This window comes from Helianthus annuus, chromosome 14, assembly GCF_002127325.2.
Source record: "Helianthus annuus cultivar XRQ/B chromosome 14, HanXRQr2.0-SUNRISE, whole genome shotgun sequence".
Lineage (NCBI taxonomy): Eukaryota > Viridiplantae > Streptophyta > Magnoliopsida > Asterales > Asteraceae > Helianthus > Helianthus annuus.
This window is the reverse complement of record NC_035446.2, coordinates 77,329,876-77,341,516: the sequence shown is the minus strand read 5'-3', so window position 1 is coordinate 77,341,516 and position 11,641 is coordinate 77,329,876. Positions and strand designations below refer to the sequence as shown.

General features: G+C 34.3%; 1 long non-coding RNA gene across 1 annotated transcript; it reads left to right on the top strand.

Moving 5' to 3' along the window:
* The first annotated feature begins 835 nt into the window (after positions 1 to 835).
* LOC118486341 lies at positions 836 to 8,945 on the top strand. Its single transcript, XR_004878584.1, has 3 exons — positions 836 to 1,029; positions 1,879 to 1,973; positions 8,700 to 8,945. It is a non-coding gene; the product is annotated as an uncharacterized LOC118486341 (long non-coding RNA).
* The last annotated feature ends 2,696 nt before the right edge of the window (positions 8,946 to 11,641 follow it).

The following is an 11,641-nucleotide window of genomic DNA, read 5'->3' as shown; positions in this document are numbered from 1 at the left end:
ATAGTGGTTTGTCGTTCACAAAAAAACTTAGGTTTAATTTAACAAAATCAGTATATGAGATGCGGAAAACAATTTCACGCTTTTATGCAAAACATGGGTTGCATTTAGTATCATAATATGAGATGCTAAACGAAAATTCTTGACTTTATGCAATATCCCGCTGCAACGCGCGGGTTCACATCAACTCGTTATTAACAAATAATAATGTTTTTGCAAAAGAAAAAAATATATTCTGCTATATATAATAATAATAATAATAATATTTTTGCACAAATCAACATTTAATTTATAAATAATATTTTTGCATAAATCAACATTTATGTTATAAAAGACCATAGTACCTTCACATGCAAAGCATGTGTGGTAACTTAACTGAGTTTTTGGACGACGTTAGTTATAAAGATTATAGAATGTAACTAAATATGAACATAATGGTTGAGTTTGACCGATTTTATAGTGAAATGTATGAAGTACAGTTTAGGTATAACAGAAAGGTTGATTTGTGAATTTTGTCTTTAAAAAATGAAAGTCTAAATATCTTCTTATATTCTACATAAGCAAAATTAATTTTTAGAGTAAACTGCAATTTTACCCCATAAGGTTTAGGCCAATTGGCACTCTGACCCCCTCTAACGAAATAATTGCAATCCCCCCCCCCAACGTTGTTGTTATGTCGCAAGATTACCCCCTGCCGTTAACTTCTGTTAAAAGTCAACATAATTAAGTAACGGTCAAATGGTATATAGGTAATTTCTACTATACTTTTGTATCTTACACATTACAACCCCCTATACATTTGAGACTCCTAGCACTCTTACCCCCCCCCCACCTTCCCACACCGCTCCTCCACATCTCCGGCGATCTTCATATCCGGTGATCTTCTTCTCCGGTGATCTTCATCTCGAAACCCTAACCTTTTTCCCTCAAATTTCCAGATCTTATTTCTCCAAAAAGCACACCTGCAAACACCACCTCTCTCTCTCACCATAATTGCCTTCTTCTCCTCCAAAAAGCACACCTGCAAACAAGGTATGAGTTGAAACCATATTGGGTCGTGTAATGGATCAAATCGAAATTTTGTTAAAATGGGTTGGGGCAAAACAGGTTTACCCACCATCTTTGGTGTTATGGTTTATGATAAAAAAGAAGATTAGTTCAATAAATTTTTTCAATATTTTGTGTGATGGTTTCTAATTAAAAATATTAGTAGGAACAGATCATGAAAATGTATTGATTCACAAATCTCTATAAATCAAAATCAAGTCTTGTTTTCAAGTTACCGGAAAATGAGTGTGGCACCGGTGGTGGTGTATCGCCGGAAGTTGCAGGTTCGTCGGAATCTGATTAAAGTCGTCGGAATCATGAAAACGTACAACTGATTATGCATAGTGTACACCTTGTCATGCATATCTGAATAATCGGAATATGAAAAAATTGAATTCTGTTGACTGGTTTTAAGTGATGATGAAGTCCGAAATTGTTTTAATGATAGCTATGATAAATCTTTGTTAGTATCTTAAGTGGCGATGATGATGATGATTCTGGCTAGTTATCAAAGAAGATGATGACTATGCCTCTGCTCCTGCTTGAGCGTATGATACAATTGAGGTGCTATGAAATTCAAAGTTGTGAATGAAAAGCAGTTTGTCGTTTTCTATTTTATTATAGGAAAGTTAATGATTTTGTTTGGAGGTGTCGTACCTGGGGTAATATTGCAGAGTACGACAAATCATAGGGGGTAATTATAAAGGACAATTTAGTCATTTTACACCATGGGGTAATATTACAGAATAGAACAAACCATAGGGGGTAATATGAAAGGGTAAGATAGTCATTTCACATTCCAGTTAACAGATCTGTTAACCTATTTGATGCCAGGAGGTAATTATGCGACATAACAACAACGTTGGGGGGAGGATTGCAATTATTTTGTTAGAGGGGGTCAGAGTGCCAATTGACCTAAACCTCAGGAGGTAAAATTGCAGTTTACTCTAATTTTTATTTGATTATACCGCTATATATATTTACAGGGAAGGGTGGATACATTTAGATAAGGCACCCTGGATCCTTAATCCACTATAGGAAAGAGTCATCAAAAGTCATCATATTTATCATAAAAGGGTTTTTATAAGTCGTAATAGATCATTTACTTCTCCCACAAAATATCTTTTGTAACGTGTACAAATGCTACCATCCTTTAAATAGTAATATTAGCTTATACATGTTTTTATGCGACATGTTAGATCTTAAAGGTTACGATAGCTTTTAATGGAGCATCGTGTGGCTCAATAGTTAAATTTGGTCATAATATGTTAGATTATGTCATAATGACCCATATTAGAAACTTAAACATGTCTTAATGAATATTTTACCCATGCCATGTTTTTCTACAAAGTATAAACGACGGTTCACCATGGGACTGCCAATGACGGTTCACCATGGCAAAGGTTTTTGAAAGCCGTGACAAATTCTCTACGACTTTTCACAAAAATCATCAAAGCCTAATAGAAAACGCTCTCGGAACCTTAACTAATGTCCAGTGGCGTACCTAGGAATTATTTGCTGAGGGTGCGGATGAGACGTTTAATCATATTTTCAAGGGGCGTGGTCGGGTTTTTTTTACCTAAAATATACACTAAATTTTTATTTGGGGTGAGTCCGCCCACACACCAATATGGGTAACTCCGCCCCTGCTAATGTCATGTATTTTATTCAAACCCTCACTTTCTTCATAATGAGGTGGATATCTGAGCAACTATTTGATTGTAATTTGCAACCGAATTTTACTAAATGTGAAATAAATTGGGAGGTTTAATAGCCTAAAACTCTGTGATACCGGTCATACATTTGGCTTGAGTTGGTGATTAAATTTAAATTTATTTAATTAACTAGAGACTAAATATAACATAAAAAAAGGTTTATATATTTATTCATTTGGGAAGCATTAGGTGTTGTACACAATGCTTTCTTGGTTGTACAAAACCCTAGCCAGTCTGACAGCAACAATACTGGTAAAGAGGAGGCATGCAATTCCCAGATACAAAACCAACTCTTTTACAAAGGGTGTGCCTATTGGCACACTAAAGTGCCTATTGGCACACCAAACCCTAGCAAATTTAGGGTTTATCTACGCAGCGTATTGGTCAATACGCAGCGTATAGGGTTAACCCTCTACGCTGCGTATTGACCAATACTCAGCGTATATAAACCATGGATTTCAGTGCCTGACAACCAATCATTGCACAGAAAACAAGGGTTATATACGCTGCGTATTGGTCAATACGCAGCGTATATAAACCATTAGATTTTTTGGGTCATTTTGGTAGGTTTGAGGGATATTTTTTCACAAAGTTTAAATACGCTGCGTATTGACCTCTAAGGAGCGTATATAAAGGTCTGAAAATGTCTTTTATACCCTTGTTTTGAGGCTATAGGAAGCCAAATACAAGGGTAGTTGTGTCATTTTGGTCTCATACGCTGCGTAGGGACCTCTAAGGAGCGTATATAAAGCTCCATTTTTGTATTTTTTTATCATGTATTCCTTTGTTTATTTATAAAAAAAAGAAAATTATTTATAAAAAACAATATTATTAGTAAATAATACAAATATAAATTATAAAAATAAAAAATAATATAAATATTAAGAATTATAAAAATTAAAAAAGAAAATTATTTATAAAAAAAACAATATTATTGGTAAATAATACTAATATATTGTTTTGTTATCGTTTAAATTAAATTATCGTATTCCTTTGTTTATTTATAAAAAAAGAAAATTATTTATAAAAAAAGAATATTATTCGTAAATAATACAAATATATTATATTGTTATCGTTTAAATTAAATTATCTTATCGTATTGCATCGTATCGTATCGTATCGTATCGTATCGTATCGTATTGCATCATATCGTATCGTATAGTGTATAGTATATAAGTCTCGTATAGAGGCCTATACGGGTGTTATTGTTTAGTATCGTATCGTATCGTATAGTGTAGTATAAGTCTCATATAGGTTTCCTATAGGTCTTGTATATGCATATAGGATTAGACGGGACTTAAACCACACCTATACGATACTACGATATCACACTTATAGGCTTATACGAGGTTAATACGTGACCTAAACCACACCTATACGATACGATATCACACTTATAGGCTTATACGAGGTCAATACGTGACCTATACGACGCTATACGATACAATATCACACTTATAGGCTTATACGAGGTCAATACGTGACCTATACTACGTTATATGATACGATATCACACTTATAGGGTTATACGAGGTAAATACGTGACCTATACCACACCTATACGATACGATATCACACTTATAGGCTTATACGAGGTCAATACGTGACCTATACGACGCTATACGATACGATATCACACTTATAGGCTTATACGAAGTCAATACATGACATATACTACGTTATACCATACAATATCACACTTATAGGCTTATACGAGGTCAATACGGGACATATACTATGCTATACGATACGATATCACACTTATAGGCTTATACGAGGTCACTACGGGACATATACTATGCTATACGATACGATATCACACTTATAGTCTTATACGAGGTCAATACGTGACCTAAACCACACCTATACGATACGATATCACACTTATAGGCTTATACGAGGTCAATACGGGAACTAAATCACACCTATATGCTTATACGGGTGTTATATCGTATCGTATAGTATCGTATCGGGTGTTATTTTCCTTTTTTTTATAAATAAACAAAGGAATACAAAAAAAAAACAAAAATAGAGCTTTATATACGCTCCTTAGAGATCACTACGCAGCCTATAAGACGAAAATGACACAACTACCCTTGTATTTGGCTTCGTATAGCCTTAATACAAGGGCATAAATGACATTTTCAGACCTTTACATACGCTGAGTATTGGTCAATACGCAGCATATATAAACTATAAGGGTTAAAAAGATAATTTTACCACAGGTTTGGGGTTAAAAATAATTTTACCACCCTTTAAATACGCTGCGTATTGACCTATACGCAGCGTATATAAAGGTCTGAAAATGTCTTTTATACCCTTGTTTTGAGGCTATAGGAAGCCAAATACAAGGGTAGTTGTGTCATTTTGGTCTCATACGCTGCGTAGTGACCTCTAAGGAGCGTATATAAAGCTCCATTTTTGTATTTTTTTTATCATGTATTCCTTTGTTTATTTATAAAAAAAAGAAAATTATTTATAAAAAACAATATTATTAGTAAATAATACAAATATAAATTATAAAAATAAAAAATAATATAAATATTATGAATTATAAAAATTAAAAAAGAAAATTATTTATAAAAAAAACAATATTATTGGTAAATAATACTAATATATTGTTTTGTTATCGTTTAAATTAAATTATCGTATTCCTTTGTTTATTTATTAAAAAAGAAAATTATTTATAAAAAAAGAATATTATTCGTAAATAATACAAATATATTATATTGTTATCGTTTAAATTAAATTATCTTATCGTATTGCATCGTATCGTATCGTATCGTATCGTATTGCATCATATCGTATCGTATAGTGTATAGTATATAAGTCTCGTATAGAGGCCTATACGGGTGTTATTGTTTAGTATCGTATCGTATCGTATAGTGTAGTATAAGTCTCGTATAGGTTTCCTATAGGTCTTGTATATGCATATAGGATTAGACGGGACTTAAACCACACCTATACGATACTACGGTATCACACTTATAGGCTTATACGAGGTTAATACGGGACCTAAACCACACCTATACGATACGATATCACACTTATAGGCTTATACGAGGTCAATACGTGACCTATACGACGCAATACGATACAATATCACACTTATAGGCTTATACGAGGTCAATACGTGACCTATACTACGTTATATGATACGATATCACACTTATAGGGTTATACGAGGTAAATACGTGACCTATACCACACCTATACGATACGATATCACACTTATAGGCTTATACGAGGTCAATACGGGACATATACTATGCTATACGATACGATATCACACTTATAGTCTTATACGAGGTCAATACGTGACCTAAACCACACCTATACGATACGATATCACACTTATAGGCTTATACGAGGTCAATACGGGAACTAAATCACACCTATATGCTTATACGGGTGTTATATCGTATCGTATAGTATCGTATCGGGTGTTATTTTCCTTTTTTTTATAAATAAACAAAGGAATACAAAAAAAAAAACAAAAATAGAGCTTTATATACGCTCCTTAGAGATCACTACGCAGCCTATAAGACGAAAATGACACAACTACCCTTGTATTTGGCTTCGTATAGCCTTAATACAAGGGCATAAATGACATTTTCAGACCTTTACATACGCTGAGTATTGGTCAATACGCAGCATATATAAACTATAAGGGTTAAAAAGATAATTTTACCACAGGTTTGGGGTTAAAAATAATTTTACCACCCTTTAAATACGCTGCGTATTGACCTATACGCAGCGTATATAAAGGTCTGAAAATGTCTTTTATACCCTTGTTTTGAGGCTATAGGAAGCCAAATACAAGGGTAGTTGTGTCATTTTGGTCTCATACGCTGCGTAGTGACCTCTAAGGAGCGTATATAAAGCTCCATTTTTGTATTTTTTTTATCATGTATTCCTTTGTTTATTTATAAAAAAAAGAAAATTATTTATAAAAAACAATATTATTAGTAAATAATACAAATATAAATTATAAAAATAAAAAATAATATAAATATTATGAATTATAAAAATTAAAAAAGAAAATTATTTATAAAAAAAACAATATTATTGGTAAATAATACTAATATATTGTTTTGTTATCGTTTAAATTAAATTATCGTATTCCTTTGTTTATTTATTAAAAAAGAAAATTATTTATAAAAAAAAGAATATTATTCGTAAATAATACAAATATATTATATTGTTATCGTTTAAATTAAATTATCTTATCGTATTGCATCGTATCGTATCGTATCGTATTGCATCATATCGTATCGTATCGTATAGTGTATAGTATATAAGTCTCGTATAGAGGCCTATACGGGTGTTATTGTTTAGTATCGTATCGTATAGTGTAGTATAAGTCTCGTATAGGTTTCCTATAGGTCTTGTATATGCATATAGGATTAGACGGGACTTAAACCACACCTATACGATACTACGGTATCACACTTATAGGCTTATACGAGGTTAATACGTGACCTAAACCACACCTATACGATACGATATCACACTTATAGGCTTATACGAGGTCAATACGTGACCTATACGACGCAATACGATACAATATCACACTTATAGGCTTATACGAGGTCAATACGTGACCTATACTACGTTATATGATACGATATCACACTTATAGGGTTATACGAGGTAAATACGTGACCTATACCACACCTATACGATACGATATCACACTTATAGGCTTATACGAGGTCAATACGTGACCTATACGACGCTATACGATACGATATCACACTTATAGGCTTATACGAAGTCAATACATGACATATACTACGTTATACCATACAATATCACACTTATAGGCTTATACGAGGTCAATACGGGACATATACTATGCTATACGATACGATATCACACTTATAGGCTTATACGAGGTCAATACGGGACATATACTATGCTATACGATACGATATCACACTTATAGTCTTATACGAGGTCAATACGTGACCTAAACCACACCTATACGATACGATATCACACTTATAGGCTTATACGAGGTCAATACGGGAACTAAATCACACCTATATGCTTATACGGGTGTTATATCGTATCGTATAGTATCGTATCGGGTGTTATTTTCCTTTTTTTTTTATAAATAAACAAAGGAATACAAAAAAAAAAAAACAAAAATAGAGCTTTATATACGCTCCTTAGAGATCACTACGCAGCCTATAAGACGAAAATGACACAACTACCCTTGTATTTGGCTTCGTATAGCCTTAATACAAGGGCATAAATGACATTTTCAGACCTTTATATACGCTGAGTATTGGTCAATACGCAGCGTATATAAACTTTGTGAAAAAATGATCCCTCAAACCTACCAAAATGACCCAAAAAAGTCTAATGGTTTATATACGCTGCGTAGAGAGCTATACGCAGCGTATATAAACCTTGTTTTCTGTGCAATGATTGGTAATTAGGCACTGAGATCCATGGTTTATATACGCTGAGTATTGGTCAATACGCAGCGTATAGGGTTAACCCTATACGCTGCGTATTGACCAATACGCTGCGTAGGTAAACCCTAAGTGTGCAGATAGGCAAACTGGGTGTGCAGATAGTTAGGGCCTTTACAAAATGCATCACAGTCTGGTATGTCTTCACACTTTCCTTGACACACATAACTGCCTTCTGCACCACCTGCAAACCCTAAAATAGTTAAAGTGACAATCATAAAAAAATAAAAATAATATATCATAAATGTTGATGAATATATATATTTGCTTGTTTGAAACATACAGATCAAAGAAAGTAGTAAAATAGCGAATGAAAGATTCATGACAACGAGGAAGAATTGAGAAGGCCTCATTTCTCTTTACTGTGTTTTTAAATTGCAACTCCGGTGGTGTTTAAGTAGAGAGCTCATGCATTTAATTCTTACTAAAATCATCTCTATCATTAATATATTTGTAGATCAAGTGGTGGAAGACTTATATATCTTTTGAGAGATGCAGGTTCAACTCCCACATTTTGATCTTTGAGTCAAACGGGTTTTACTAGTAATTTCACCTTCGTGCCTATAGGCGGGTGGGTTACCAGGTTTTCTCCGGAATTGGTGGTGGACTCGGATTACCCTCGGAGTACTCTGTTTGGTCCAGTGGATGTCCTAAAAGTGCTCAGGATTGATTATGTTGGCCGTTAAAAAAAAAGTAATGTATTTGATGCCACTTTAAGTTTGTAACCAATTTTTTTTATTTATTTAAATAACAATTTTGACAAGGTTGTGAAAACACAATATTTTGACGAGACTTAAATTATTAGATGGATGGAAGTAGGGATGAGTTTGGTACCGAAACGGTATTCGTATTGAAAATCCTCAAAAGTGGGTATTGGTATCGGTACCGAATATACCCGGTACTGTTCGATTCGGTACTGGTACAGTATCGGTATTTGAGGGTAAAATCCGGTAAATACCGGTACCGTACCGGATCGGTACCGAAAATCTTAAAAGTCAGTACTGAATCGGTACCGAAAATGTACCCAGTTCAGTAAATTCGATATCAGTTTGGTACCGGTATCCAATACCATTTTCTCATCCCTGGATGGAAGCATCTTTAAATTATTAGCCCCATTAATTTATTTTTATTGAAACTAGAATTACCATCCGCCGGAATGCGGTGGAGGATTTATTAGTTATATATGATATTAGATGAAATGCAAATGTTTCTTACATGACCGCGAACCTGTGCAAAACATAGAAAAAAATAACTAAGTCGATCCCTGACCCACGCGTTGCGACAAACCTATCAAACGGGAAAAAATCAGACGCGCTGCGATGAGCCTGTCAAACGGGAAAAGTAGATGAAAAAAACGTTGAACCCCACACGCACATTGCGGCGTGTTAACTCGGGAAATTTAGAACGAAACGTTAAACGGAAAATCTATGAAAGATGAAAAGTATAAAGGATCAAAATTGAAACTAAAATAGTGTTGAGGTTAACTTGCAAAAGATGAAAAACTTTGGGTTAAAAACAAAATATCAAAGGGGTTAAATTGCAAAAGAAGAAAACTTTTGAATTATAAGTGAAAAATCAAATTAACCAAACGGGTTAAATTACTAAAGATTGAAACTTTAGACTTAAATTGCAAAAGATTGAAACTTTAGTAATAGAAATGAAAATTCCAATATTTTTTGAAAAACTCCCAAAGCCAAGAATACAACAACCTTAAACATAAACATGTTGCTAATTTATAGTTTTATAATATAATATAATACAATATAATATAATGTTTTAAGTGGTAACATGGGCCCACCTCATCAGTTTGAAAGAGTCTGCCTATACGGACCAAATAACCACTCGGACAACATACCTGTTAATGTAGTGTTGAAGTAGTCGCTAGTCGGGCGATGGGGTGGAGACTAGCGATTAATCGGAATTAACTGAGATTAATCAGCATATAGTTAGGAGGGTGGTATGGGTTTAAAATGCTCTAATTACATGGCTTCTGGTCAATTCTTACCCACATGTTATTACTGATTGCATTTTGGTTGGTAATATTTAAAAAATTCCATTGGGAATTCGTCAGTGAACAGTATGTTGTCGTTAAAGATTCAGCTGGTAGCGTAATCATTTCTGACACTCCAACATTACATGATCAACGGATCCTGATCTTGAAGTCATATAGGTACGTGATATGGAAATTTTAGATTTCTTATGATTATATTTATTTGTAGCAGTGCCGGTGTGCGTATATAATGTATATATGTGTGGGCACTTGGGAAGCAAAAGTGAAATTGCACTAATTTTAACTTTATTTTACTAATTTCGTGAAAATAACGTTAAAAGCGACGGACGGTTAATCATGCATTATGTGGTGGCGTTGATAGCCGAAAGACATGGGGATACATGCACTAATCGGCCTTTGTCCCGCTTGCTGAATGTCATGTGCCTTATGTCCAAGGCTTGATGCAAAGCTACTATCGAGCCGGGGGTCTCACTGAAATCAGTCTTTCTATTCCTACAGGGTAGAGGTAAAGTTGTCTAAATCTTACCCTCCTTAGACCATACGTTAGCTTTTTAGTGGGATTTACTGAGTATGATGATGATGATGATAATGATGATGATGATTATGATTATATTTGTATGTACACAACAATACAAGTAAGGTATAGAGGTGAGGGGAAGACAAATTATAAAAAAAGAGTTGAATTCGGTTCTGCTCTATGAGGTTTGACAAAAACATCAATCAGAGGTTTGACAAAAACATCAATCAGTGTAATTTCTTTCATTTATTGACCAAATTTTTTATTAGGGGTTGTTTAGCAACATCTAAATAGTTAAGTGCTAAAGGGTGTTGTGGGATAAAATCAAAGAACTAAAGGCCTTGCGAGGGGGTTATTGGATATTGCTTGGTGACTTCAACCAAGTTAGATCGGCTGAAGAGAGAAGAAATTGCACGTTTGACCCAACGCCAGCTGCAGTTTTTAACACTTTCATATACGAGTCAAATTTGGCTGAATACCATATGAATGGCTTCAAATTCACAAGGTGGTTGGATGGAGGGAACAAGTTAAGCAAATTGGACCGAATGTTGGTTTGCGATAAGTTTTGGGGTCGCTGGCCGATGGCAGCCCTTACGGCTCTTCCGAGGAATCTCTCGGACCACTGTCCATTGGTTCTTGTCACTACTCCAACCGACTTCGGTCACATACCGTTCAAATTCTTTAGCGCTTGGCTTACTAAACCGGATCTGGACATTGTCGTTCGTTCCTCCGTTTGCTCCTTTTCTTTTGCAGGGCCTCCAGATATTATCTTGGCAGAAAAACTCAGACGCATCAAAAGGGCGGTTAAAGAATGGAACAAAGTTACAAAAAAAACAGAAGACGAATGTCTTAACACTTCAGCCGAAGAATT